This window comes from Aedes albopictus, chromosome 3 (assembly GCF_035046485.1).
Source record: "Aedes albopictus strain Foshan chromosome 3, AalbF5, whole genome shotgun sequence".
Taxonomy (NCBI): Eukaryota; Metazoa; Arthropoda; class Insecta; order Diptera; family Culicidae; genus Aedes; species Aedes albopictus.
This window is the reverse complement of record NC_085138.1, coordinates 417,829,660-417,843,760: the sequence shown is the minus strand read 5'-3', so window position 1 is coordinate 417,843,760 and position 14,101 is coordinate 417,829,660. Positions and strand designations below refer to the sequence as shown.

Sequence of the window (14,101 nt, the reverse complement as noted above, 5' to 3'; positions counted from 1 at the left end):
ATCCATCGAGGGCGATATGGTACGTACGTGGTTGAGATATGGTATGAAGTCGATAAATCCAACTTTCTCGATAACACTTCGGTAGATAAATTTTTGATTGAAGGGTTCAATCACTTTTTTATGATGATCTAAACGGGATTTTTGGGATATGAAGAGAAATTTTCAGTCTAGTGATAGAAGCGTTGGTTCGCGTAATATCTGAGAAAAAATACTGATAAAAGAACATATGAAAAAAAAATATTTTTTTAGCTAGATTAGGAAAGGAGTTTCAAAAGGAAAGTACAGAAATGATCGCTAAACTAGACTTAGAACTAGAAACTTATGTAAAGTGGAAACTTTTTAAACACGATTTCCAATTTGTTTGTTTTTTTTTTGTGTTTCGAATTTATTTGCAGGCTGGTCGGGCTCGTTTGGAAGTTGACCATCAATGTTAACTTCTTTTCCCGATTAGCCTAGCTAGCTGTGTAGTGTCGGTAGCAGTTGTCTCAATTGGCTAAGAATAACACTACGGACCGTCTGTTTCTGTGGTACGAATCCACTAAACAGGTGACCCCTGATTCATGGTGTAATGCGGCTTTATGCTTACCGTGCCTAGGAATGAATGGTTAGGGGGGTCTAATAAAAACCTAACCACAAATGGAGCCTGTGGAGAATTTGAACGTTCTCCACAGTATTACGCCCTTACTGCGCTAACCGGAGCAATAGTGCAGTGGACCTTGCGTTTCTTCGAGATAATCAGTTGCCCTTCTTAAGGCTTAAATTTAAGGCTAAATAAGGGCGGGATTATTCAAATGTTCTAAATTAGCTTACATTACTACCTATATGGGTTCGCCTAATGCGTTTTCGTCATTAACGCTTTTCAAATGACACTGATTTGGTTTGTCGTTGATGTTTCCTTTTTGTGCTGTGATTGTGAAAAGCGTAATCTTGTCTAGTTTTGGTAGTGGCTACGGTTAGGAAACCTCAGATCAATTTTCAGCGTAAAAAGCGTGTGTAGCCCAAGTGGCTCTTCTTCAAAAAGTTCATTTTCGAAGGGTAACTTTTGTATAGGTTACCTTGAGAACCTTGAGTTTCGTGCCTCGAGCATGCTATATTTTAGAATAACGTTAACAGTATGTTTCAACCTTTCCTTATGGATGGCTTCAAACAAGCTCTTGTTTTCAGCATCGTTTCGCTGATATTTGACAGTAAAACTACGACGATTATATTATCGGTAGAGGTAGCTCAAACATTAATTTGATATGCTTCAGTTTGATGGAATACTTAGGTAGTACAGTTCATGGATAACTTAACTTAGAATTGCACCTAACTCAACTCTGCATGAGCAGAATTTGTCATGAGTTGACTGATTGGCATGGGTCAGGTGAGGAGTCTCCATTTGACATTCTTTACACTTTTAGGTATTCATTCGCAAACTTTGCGTATTCAGGCGTCCCTGTTCAACAAACTAGGGAACCTGTACTAATTGGTAGTGACCACATTTTATGGATAACTTGCTTCCCTGCTGTTCTAAGAGAGTTTCATTTTTTTTTACTACAACGCCCTCCATTGTGGTATACCATAACTTTGCTTTGAAAGAAGCTTGTCCTCTGTGGCCTGTAGGTACCGCAAGAGGTATTCCTGAATGGAACTCTGATCTGTTCAAAATATCTTCGGATAAACCAGTCTTTTGTACAGCTATGAATCTCTAGCTTCTACCCCGAGGATTGTAGCTATAGAATCGATTTGGAGGGCACTAAAAAGCTCAGCTTACTTCAAATTTCCAGGAGAAAAAGGGGTTTAGTCATATTTTTCTCCAGAGAGAACTTGACTCGACTACAAGACACTGAAGACGACCTTACAGTTGAGGTCAAAATACGTATCTGCCAAAGGATGCAAATTCTTAGTGGAATTCAAAGGAACAGAACTTAACACAATTTCCTGTTTATTTACAGACATTCCCCTAACAAGCCCAGGTTCATCATCATTAGGAATTCTTCCACCATTCTTTCGCAATATCCTTTGAAAATTCCATCAGCAGTTTTTTTCTAACTTTCCTTTGGATATTTCTCTTATAATTTATTTGAAATTTTAGAAATTTCCAATTCCAATTACTGAAGAAATGTTAGAAAAAAAATATTTCAGATGCAAAAGCAAAAGAATATTTGATGGAATTTGAAAATGTAATAGCCAATTTCCAATAGAATTATTATAGAAACTGTCACAGAAAAATCAAAAGAAATTTTCGAAAAATTGCATGAGATATTCCCTATAGAAGTTTCTATGGAAGTTGCCAAAGAAATTTGTAAGGAATGTTGAAGAAATACTCATAAGAATTTAGGATAGAATTCTTGAAAAAAAATCGGAGAAAAAATACAAGAATCGAAAAAATTTCAATACAAATTTCCGTATGAATTCGCCAAGAAATTTCTGGAGGACCTCTTTAAGTATATGTTTGAGAAATTTCGGAAAGAATTCCCCAAACAATTATTTGAGCAATTGAGAAGTAATTTCCGAACGGATTTTCAAAGTAAATGCCGAACAAAATCCTAAAAGAACTGCTGAAGGCTGGGCTGAAGGTCTTCTTGAAGTAATAACTGAAGCCATTTTTGAATGAATTTTCAAAGGAATTGACGAATGAGTTTTCATAACTTTTTGAGAAGCAATTGCCAAAATAGTCCTGAAAGAATTATAGAGAAAATAAAAAAAATCTTACAGATACATTACTGAAAATTGTTCAAACAAAGTGTCGATAGAATTCCGAAAGGAATTACGAAGTTCTTTCAAGAGTTCTTCCAATATTAATCCAAAATTATTTCTGAGAATCTTTCGAAAAATTTTTGGAGGAACATCTGAAACGATTACTGCAAAAATCTCTGAAGGAGTTCCAGGAGATTTATTGAAGGATTATTTTCTGGAATTTCTCAAGGAATTATTGTGTGTGTTGGTAGTTTATCGATGAAACCGAAAACCAATCGTTGAACTACCAGCACACACAATAATTCCTCGAGAAATAAAAAAAATCCTTCAATAAATCTCCTGGAATCAGGGCGACTAAAACAATAATAACAAAGAATTACTGGAATAACTCTTGGAAAATTTTTCGAAAAAATCGATGAAAGAACTTTTGAAAAACTCCATTGCTGAAATTTCTTAAAAAATCCCCAAAACATTTTTGTAGAAATTCCAAAAGAAATCTGAGCACAAAGTTCTGAAAGAATCCCTGCAGGATTTCTAAATTAATTTCCGGTGGAAGCCATGTAAGCTTTTCAAAAGCATCCTTACATGAATCTGTAGAGAAATAACCGAAGAAATCCCAGCGAAATTCTTAAACAGACCTCAGGAGGAGTTGCTTAAAAAAGTCCTGAAGAAAAAAAAATGAGAAACTCCTCGAGATACCCTTGCCGGATTTCAGAAAAAGTTTATTGAGGATTGTTTAGGACAACTCCTGGAGAAATCCTTTCATAAAATTCTTGGAGGATTTTCTGGAGGTTTTCCTTGAGCACTCTGTAATACATTTCAGAAGGAGTTCCTGGACACGTTTCCATGAGCTTCTACAAGGATGCATAAAAAAACTCTTGAAATATTTCTAAAAGAGTTCCGGACATATTCCTGCTGGAAGCCGGGAACGTCATGGGTTCGATTCCAGTTTCGGCACTTCGTCAGCTGCTCTTTCCCCCGAAAGTGGTTGGAACTTGTCCCTCTTCTGAGCTCATAACTCTAACGGACCTAGATAATAATTGGATATGGCAATTGGCAACTCATAATGGACCCGCAATCGAAAATGCAACTTTAAATAGACCCTCAATCGGACTTGATCGTCCACAAATGACGTAGGGATGGGGTGTATGGAGAGCAATTCCTGAACAAATCACTGGTGCACCTTTTCAAGAAATACCTGTATGAATACCTGGAGGATTCTCTTGAAGATTTTCTGAATAAACTAGTGGAAGAATTTATGACATAATTTATTGAGCAATCCCTGGAGCAAATTCTGAAGGAGTCCCTAAGGAAACTCCTGAAGGATTTTCTACCCGAAACTCTGAAAAAAAAATCTAAACTGACCTTTGACTGAGTTTCACAAGCAGCCCATTTAATTTAACCTGAAAGTTTTCTTGTGGAAATTTTTTAATTATATCTGAAGAAAGCTCTGGAATACTTTTCTGCGAATCCCTGGCAGAAAAGTTTTTCACTTCTGATCACATAAAGTGTCTCATTTTATCCAATATCCCCTATAAAATGGGAATATTTCAGAATTTCGAATGAATTTGAACCAAAAACAATACAAAGTTGTTCAAAAGTCGTGCTATTGTATGTAGAAACCCCGAACAGATTATCATTCAGAGATGTTATCTCATTTTATCAAATATCCCCTATGAATAAAGAATATTTGAGAATTACGGATGGAATTCCACAAAATACCATGCAAAGTCGCTCAAAAGTCGGGCTACTTAATGATAATACCCCAAACGGATCGTATATTGTCCATCAAATTTAAAGAAGATGTCTCATTTTGTCCAATATCCCCTATAAATAAAGAATGTTTGAGAAATTCGGACGAATTTCAACAAAAAACCATGCAAAGTAATTCAAAAGTCGTGATACTGAATGGAGAAACCCTAAACAAATTATCCCTTGTCCATCACATTCACAGATATTGTCTCATTTTATCCGATGTCCCCTATAAATTAAGAATATTCGAGAATTTCGGATGAATTTCAATAAAAACTTTTATATTTATATTTATATTTATAGGGGATATTGAAAAAAATGAGACATTATCTTTGAATGTGATGTACAAGACACGATCGTTTGGGGTTTCTCCATGCACTAGCACGACTTTTGAACGACTTTGTATGTTTTTTTTGTACTAATTCATCCGAAATTCTCAAAAATGTTCATTGTATAGGGGATATTGGACAAAATGAGACACTTATTGTGATCAAAAATAAAAACATTCACAAAACCAACCTTTCTGATATTGCAACATGAAGTTTTTCGAAATATTCAGCGTTTCTCCCACCTTTCTCAGATTTTAGTTTTACATATTTAATTATTTTTGACATATTTGGAGGAAAATGGGAAAATGAGACACTTGGCGATGTTTTTCAGAAAAGGGGTTAGCGCCATTCGATTCCCCGGATGTTTTTGCTTAGGAATTGTTACCTGTCGTTTGCTTAGCGGCCGGAATTGAATTGCGTCAAGGGCTGAAAGTCTCTTTAATAAATACAAATCAATCAAATCAATTGCGTCCGTTTTTTGCTCAAATTTGTACCCTGTACGATGGAAGAGTATCTGAAAAAAAATTTAGTAGAGTTTGAAACCGAATGGCTGGAGTAATGTCTGAAAGAATCCTTGAAATAATTGATAAAGGAATCCTTGGACAAATTCATTCCTCAAAAAGCATTTCTGAAGAAATCTCCAGCGAAATTTCTAAATGAAACTCTGAATTTCTGAAGAGCATTTTGGAGAATTGTTGGAAATTTTCTAAAAAAAAAAATCTTGTGAGAACTTTCCTGAGGAGTTCTGTAATAGATTCTCTGAAAAAATCGCTGAAAACATTTTTGAATGAATTCTTGGATGATTTATTGAAATACTTATCGTACGGATTTCTGAAAGAAACTATGGAGGAATTTCTGAGAAAATCCTTGAAAGTTTTTCCTGGAGTAATTCTTTGACATTTTTTCTGGAGGAACATCTGGAGTAAATTCTAGAGAAATTTTTGAAGTAGTCCATGGAAGATGTTCAAAAAGAACTTTCATAAAGAAACCATGAAATATTTATTGAATATAATTTCTGAAAGACTTTCAAAAAATATATGGAGTAATTTCGGGAGGCTTCCAAGAAATATTTTATGGGGAAGTTTTAAATTAACTTCTGGGATAATCTCCAAAATATTTTTGGGAAATTCCAAAGTAAACAACTATTTTCTAAAGAAATCCCTGGAATAATTCATAAAGAAATCTCTCCGAAGGAATTTGTGGCAGTTCCTTAAAATTTCTCAGGAAAGCTTTCTGAAGGAAATGCTGGCGAAATTTCTGTACACTTACCTGAAGATTTTTTACAGGAATCATTGAGAAAAAAAATCTGAAAATATGCATGAATGCTAAATGAACTCTTCGAAAAACAAATGGGGAAATCTCTCACAGAATTTCTGAAGTAATAGCTAAAGGATTAATGAAGAAATTCATGGACGAAATTCTGAAGATTGTCTGGAAGATGCAAGATTTTCTTGAAGAATTATTTAAAAATAATTTGAGAAATAGCTACTGTTTCAATCCCAGTAAAAAACAAAAGAAATCACTGGGAAAAAAATCCAAATTAAGATTTATATTGAAATATTTTTTCTTAACAGAGTTCGTAGTGGAATTTCTGTGTTCATCCTTGAATATTTTTTTGGAGAAATCCCGAGTGTGTTAAATGATTTTATTCGATAGGAGTTTTTTAAGTACTCTCTGGATGGAGTTCCAATAACACAGATCATTTTTGCACGTGTGAGGTCACAAAGAAATGGGAAAAATCAATATATCGGAGCAAAAAAAATGTAGATGGTTTTCATATATTAAGGATAAGAAAGCTTCCTATTCATGCAAAAAGATTGAAAATTGGTTGAATGTAAAGCAAGAAACATGAGTTTTAGTTATTTCCATATTTTCAAAAACTTTAACGTAATATTGTGATAAATGTTTTGGAATAACTCTTGTTTTTTATACCAGTTTGCAAAATAAAACAAAAATCAAGAACTTCTTACAATGACCAAAATTGTTTTTGCATAATTACGTGCTAATTTCAAAATAGTGCTTAAAAAATAAACAAGTTTTTTTATATTTTTTCATGAAAACCGTAGAACTCGGTTTTCATGAAAAAATATAAAAAAACTTAATTATTTTTTTAAGCACTATTTTGAAATTTGCACGTAATTATGCAAAAACAATTTTGGTCATTGTAAGAAGTTCTTGATTTTTGTTTTATTTTGCAAACTGGTATAAAAACAAGAGTTATTCCAAAACATTTATCACAATATTACGTTAAAGTTTCATCAGAAATCAATGAAAAAATGGAAAACGAGAGAACCCTCTATCACGAAATATTCCACCCCTTCTCCAAACGTTGTTTCCATTGAATTCAACACTCATGAAAACTCATCAAGCACCCTCATCAGCCTCCCAGGAAACTCCCACTAATTATGAGGGAGAGAGAGTTCAATCTGGAAACTATATTCCCTGTTTGCATTAATGTGCGCATTCACTTGCGTTTCGATCGGATCTCGTTTCGAACCTGAATCGTTACGAAGTCCTCCCGCACTCGCTGCCGGCCGGGTCTGATGATGAACAAAATTTTGTAATGATGCTTTTAATTAAAACAGCAACACTAATTGGAGTTTGCGAGCGCCATATCGAACCAAGAATGGGAGGAGGAGAGGATCAGTTCACGGTTAGATTGATGGGTTGATGCCGTATTAACTTGAATATTTTGCTCGAAAAAAATCGACGTAAGTATATCCTTTTTACATTTCTATTAGTATAATTCAGATTCCAAAAACAAAAATTCACACGAACTCTAAATTGGAGGGTAAACTTAATCTTCGAGTTTATTTCGAGCAAATTGAAACCAGGAACGCATTCAAATACTGGTCAGACTCAGGCAAACAATCAACATAACTCTCCGGTAAATTCCAAACATTCAACTGCATATCTACTGGTTCAACTAGTTCCCCGATTGCCGACTGTGTGCCATACCGCGTGCACTCATAATTGCACAATGCTTTTTAATTATTTACCTATTTGGATTCGAATGGATGTGTGAATGTGCGTGCGTGCGTGCGTTGAACAGCAGCAACGAGGGCTTGCACAAAATTAATAATTTGTTATTATTGAATCTGAATCGAGTTTTGTGCATATGACATAATCGTGGCAACGTCAGCAGCGATAAAAACAATGCAACTGCAATAGGTACCGATCGGCCGCCGCGCCGCCTACACGGGAGTCGACGAAGACAGGAGGACGAGGGCATGAAGGCTCAATCTCGCACGCCAATACAGTTAACGAGAAAAATAGGTAGCAAACTTGTGTGTTGGTACCTACATATTAATTACGGGTTCGAATTATTTCGTTATGGCTTCCAATCAGCATCACCTACCCCTGTTCAACTGCACTTTCAGCGTTCGATGACCGTTTGATTTCGAAAGCCCTATCGAGGTCAATATGGCTTAGTGTGAAAGAGATGTTTAACCCGGATATCTCCAAGATACATATCTCACAATATTTAGCTTCCAAAGAGTTCGTTCTCTATAGACAAGCTTCAATAAAATAAACATAAACTCTAAGAAAATTCTGAGGTAACTTTAATTTATGAACTAATTTGTAAAGGAAATCCTGGGGAAATTTCTAGAGGAATTCTGAAACGAACTTCTAAAGAACTACCTGGAAAACCCCTGGCGAAATTTCTGGATCAAATCCTTGCAGCAACCTAAAGGTAAATCCTTAAGAGTTTTCTGGGCTCATTCCTAGAAGAATTTCAAGGAATATTCTTCGTAATTCCCAACAGAATTCCCATTCACGAATCCCTTGGAGAAGTTCCTGGGTTGAATTTGAGAGGAATTCCTGGGGAAAACCTTACAGAAATTTCTGAAGGAATTCTTTTGAGGAATCCTCAAAGGAATTCTATGAGGATTTTCTTGGGAAAATTCCGGGTGGAGTTCCTGTAAGAGTTGCTTGTGGATTTCCTAAAGAAATTTTTAAAGGCATTCCTGTAAATGATTCTGGAGCTACACCTGGGGGAATTTCTATAAAAAAACCTGAGTGAACTCGTAGAGAAATTTCTAGGGGAATTTCTTGAAAAATTTCAGAGACAATTCACTAAAGCATTGTGGGATGATTTCTAGAAGATTCCGTTGGGAGAATTTCGAGGAGAAATTATGGGGGTTTTCTGAGAGGGAATCTTATCATTTTTTTGTGTGGAATTCCTGCAGATTTTCGGGCAATTCCTGAGGGAAATGTGAGGACTAGCAAGTCAATGATCAAATTATCCAAATATACCAAAGTTGGTTGCGATAAAAATAAGAAAAAAAAAATACGAGGGCTTTCTCCTGGGAATCACTTAGGAATTCTTAGAAGAATGTGTCCAGGAATTCATTCAGGAGCTCCTCCAGGAATCATTCCAGGGATTCCTTCAGGAGTTACTTCAGAAATTCCTTTAGAAGTTTCTTTAGGGTATTTTCATGGACGACTCCAGGAATTATTTCAGGAATTCCTCCAAATTTCCACAATCTTCGTCCAGGGATTTTTTCAGGAACTCCTTCCGAAATTCATTGAAGAACTTGTCCTGGAATTTAGGAATCTCTCTCTCTTCTTGGCGTAACGTCCTCATTGGGACAAGCCTGCTTCTCAGCTTAGTGTTCTATGAGCACTTCCACAGTTATTAACTGAGAGCTTCCTCTGCCAATGACCATTTTGCATGCGTATATCGTGTGGCAGGCACGAAGATACTCTATGCCCAAGGAAGTCAAGGAAATTTCCTTTACGAAAAGATCCTGGACCGACCGGGAATCGAACCCGTCACCCTCAGCATGGTCATGCTGAATACCCGTGCGTTTACCGCCTCGGCTATATGGGCCGGAATTTAGGAATATCGTCTGCGATTCTTTCAGCAATTCCTCCAGGGGATTTGTCAGAAATCCCATTAACATTGAAATAAATTTCAAAGGAATTTCCGAAGGTAAGGACATTATGAAGGTTATTATCGATTTCAATTTTCAAAGGAATTGTCGAATGAATTCGCAGATAAGTATCCGAACGAATTTTCATAGGAGTTGTCGAATTGTCTAGAGTCCCTTGGATAATCGGATTTATAAAATATATAGGAAATTTACCAAGGAATTCCCAATGAACTTCAGGAGAAATCCCCAAAAGGAATTGCTGACGGAAAACATGTCGCGAAATTCTCTAAGGATCTCTCGTAGGAATCGAAAAAAAAAAACATGCAGATGAACTTTTCAAAAGGTTGAAATAAATTTTGAAAGGAATTGTCAAAAAATTCACAAATATTTTTTCACAGTTGACGATCGATCCCTCGAAGGATCAGTAGCTTTTGCACTGTGATGAAGCAAACGTTTTTCAAGATCTAAGTCCCTGTAGGAAACAGAATTGCGATTTTCCAAAAGGTTTGGGGGCGATGTTCAAGAGTAATAACGGATGGAGTTGGAGGTATATGTACCTTTAAAACTTGAAACCGCGCAACTGTTAGATTTCATGGAGAGCGTCATCATCTCTCACAAAGAACGATTTGGAACAGCGTCCAAACAGGAATGAGGAATGGTGGCTCCAAGAGAGGAACTACCAAGTTACCACGATTTTAAACGGCTTCCTTATCGATGGAGATTGAATGAATCGTTCAATGAGAATGAAACTACTATTCGGGGAAGAAAACAAATGTGGGAACAACTTTTGAAATATCGAAGCTTTGAACCAGTTATTTAAAACTAGTTTGAAACGAAGTTCAGTAGTCTATCAGGCCAAGTTTATCAATGTTCAATCACCTCCGAATCAACAACTCACCTAAGCCACAGCTTACACGTAATACTGTAATCCGTAACTATCCCTCCTTACAACCCCACAGCTCCCTCGAACCCCCTCCCGTCACCATCTAACTCTGCTGTTATCTACCATTTCCAACACCGCCAGGCAGCGTTCCCACTCCGACGGCCAGCACTCGGCCCTATCGCCGATCTGCTGCAGCAACCGACCTCAGGGAGCCCATCTGGAATTCTCAGAGAAATTCCCAGAGAAATTGCCAAGGAACTCCCAGGGGAACTCCTGGAGGAACTACAAAAGGAACTCTCAGAGGAACTCCCAGAGGAACTCATAGAGGAATTCCTAGATAGATTCCCAGAGGAATTTCCCAGAGTTCCTCCGGGAGTTCCTCTGGGAGTTCCTCCGGGAGTTCCTGTGGAAGTTCTTCCGAGAGTTCCTCTGGGAGTTCCTCTGGGAGTTCCTCCGGGAGTTCCTCTGGGAGTTCCTCCGGGAATTACTCTGGGAATACCTCTGGGAATTCCTTTGGGAATTCCGCTGGGAATTCCTCTGGGACTTCCTCTGGGAATTCCTCTGGGAATTTCTCTGGAAATGTATCTAGGAATTGTCGTGTGATGCGTTCGGATGTTCCTCCTGGTAACCGAGCTGATTAGTCACTCCTTGTTGAAGATTTCTCTCGGAGTGACCACACTCAGCTCTGCATTTCCTTTCGTGATATTGAGATTGTCCATCAGAAGATCCGTCGTCAGAACGTTCTCAAACTTTGTCGACTTCTGGGCGATTTCTTCCTTGTTTTTGGAGCTCTGCAACTTCGCTGCCGCTACAGGAGGACTCTTCTGCAATTTCTTTGGCTAGTTTCAGCATGTTGATCGGCTTTGAACTGCAGTTATCCAGCCACTTTTCGACCTGATCGATCGATCTGGACAGCTTCTGTTCGGTAGAGAGGTTCGGATAATGCTGGTTGGGAAGCGCTGTGACCGGTTGGGTCACCTGGTGATGTACTTGGCTTCGAGTTGCCACCACCAGAAGATTCTTCTTCGCCAGGAACTTGGTGCATAAATTAAATTATTGATTTATAATGCGGAACTTAGTTGCATGAACAAGAGGATTGAGATGGGGTTAAGAAGGTTTCCAGGAGTTTTGGTGGAACTTATAAGGATCGAGCTCTAGGGCGTTACAGGAAGTGTTTAACCTCCATTTTGTAGTTTCACTGAGTTTTAAGTAATCTTCTAGAGCATTCTAGAGGAATATCAGGGTCGTTTCAAAAGGTTACAGGGAGTGTCATGGCCGTTCGCAGAAGGGTATAGGTTTGGATTTTCCCCCCAGAAAACCTCCCCTTTCAGCGCAAGGGCATGGGAAGTTTACAGGGGCTTCCAGGAATTGTGGTTCAGAGAAGTGTCAACTTTATGTTAGGAGGTTTGCAACGATTTCAGGGGTGTTTCAGAAGAATTCAGAGCTCCAGGGCCGTTATTGAATAACCTCTGTAAATCCTCGAGCACGTTGAAAACTTCTGAAAACCTGAAAATCGTGAAGCTCTCCTTATGCACCCCTGAAACGCCTCTGAGACTCCCTGAAATTCCTTGAACTGTTCCTGGAACGCCCATGACATCCCCTGAAACCCCTCGTAAAGGTTCCTGGAATCCTTCATACCCCTTTTGCACTTTTCATAAGTCTATCTTTATGAAATTAGCCATAACAAGTACAATCAATTTTCATAAGGTATTCTTATATCATACATATATTTATTATGGTTCTGGCAAAAACTCATAAGCCATTGTGATGAATTTTGTTAGTCTACTTCGTTGAGTGTACGGACTTCACATGCTCACTAGCGCCGCCTAGTGACAGAATTTCGAAACAAGTGTCCCATTTTATGTAAGTCGATGTCATACTGATCAACTTTGCCGAAGACACCATCCTTCTAAGTTATCATGATTCTGAGATATGAGGATAAAAAAATTACTTGCTCACTAGTGAAACAAACCGCTGAATTATGATTCGGCTATTTATTGCCATAATAATCATTTTTGCCTTTTTTCGTTTTTTTTTGTTTTTTTTTTCTTACGATTATTTATTGTTCATATTGATTTACCAGACCGGACATGACTAGCGTCACCTAATGGAAGAATTGCGTACTGAAGATGAGCTGTATTTTGTGGATCTGGAAGACCTTGAACTACTCTACAACTGTTTTAAAGATACTATCCTTCCAAATTATCTAGGTCTACAGCCGACGCATATCGTAACAGTAACTTTGACAATCTAATATGGTCCCTGTAATGCAATATAGCTTCAAACTGTTGACAGCGCCTCTAGTTGCCAAGTTTTCAACTAGTCATTAGAACCAAAGTTCTAAATGGTAGATCTTTTCAAGCACTTAACATTTGTGAAAGTGCAGGTAAATACAGCGATACTGGAGTTGCAGGTTCAAGAGCCGGATTACAATTTTATTGTTGGCTGTAAACTCTTAAAAGTAAAATGTGTAAAGATTTTGCTTGGGCGAGGTTATGTTAGGAGATATTTCTGAAAGAAATAGAAAGTGAAATTCCGCAAGAAATATCCAAAAGAAGTGCCATAGGAATTCCCAGAGGAATTTCCAGAAGAATTCCCAGTAGACTTACCGGAGGAACTTCCAGAGAAATTCTCAGAGGAATTGCCTGAATTATTCTCAGAGGAATTCCCAGAAGAATTTCCTGAATGATTCCTAGAGTTATTTTCAGAGGAACTCCCGGAAAAAAATTCTAAAGAACTCCCACAAGAATTCCCAGAGAAATTCGCAGAGAAATTCCCAGAGGAATTCCTAGAAGAATTCAAGGAGGAGTTCCTGGAGGAATTCCTAGAGGAACTTCAGGAAGAACTCCTTGCGAAATTCCCAGTGGAATTCTTTGAGTAATTCTCAGAAAAATTTCCAGAGGATTTCTCAGAAAATTTTTCAGAGGAATTCCCAGAGGAATTATGAAAGGAATTCCTAGAGGAGTAGCCCATAAAATTTCAAGACTAATTCCCATAGAAATTTTATAAGGAATTTCCTGAGGAATTCACAATAAAAATCCCAGATCAATTCCCAGAGGAATTCCTAAAGGAATTATAGAATACATTCCTAGAGGAATTCTCAATAACACTTCAAGACCAATTCCCAGAGGAATTACCTGAGCAACTTCCTGAAAGTCTCCAGAAGATTTCCCGAAGAAAGTATTGCGCTATCTCTTAGCACACCCCCATACCTCAAAATATCCCAAATCCTAAGCTCTTAGTCTCCCATAACGTTCACCCTTGTCTGGTAGGAGTCTGCTGAATAGGAGTCCATTTAATATGAATTTGTTTAGTAAGCGATTCTACAAGCACAAATTCAGCCTACTCGAAGCTACAACGGATAATGCGTCCCCATCGAGCACCGTAGATGTCACAGAACCACCACTCACCACCAGCTGGCAAGCGACATCCGATGCAATCTTCCATCTGTCTGTCGTCCTTGTGATCCCACTTTGGAAGATTTTATTCAAGCAAATCGCTAGGAAATTGCATTATCCTCTCGTGCGCATTTCACCATCCGTCAATTCAATCGCGCTTATTGAAGAGTCAACCTCTTCCAT

General features: G+C 37.7%; 1 protein-coding gene across 1 annotated transcript in view; it reads left to right on the top strand.

The window, feature by feature from the left end:
- LOC109403142 (protein O-mannosyl-transferase Tmtc3) overlaps window positions 1-14,101 on the top strand; it is an 804,586-nt gene that overhangs the window by 379,491 nt on the left and 410,994 nt on the right. The window lies entirely within an intron of this gene.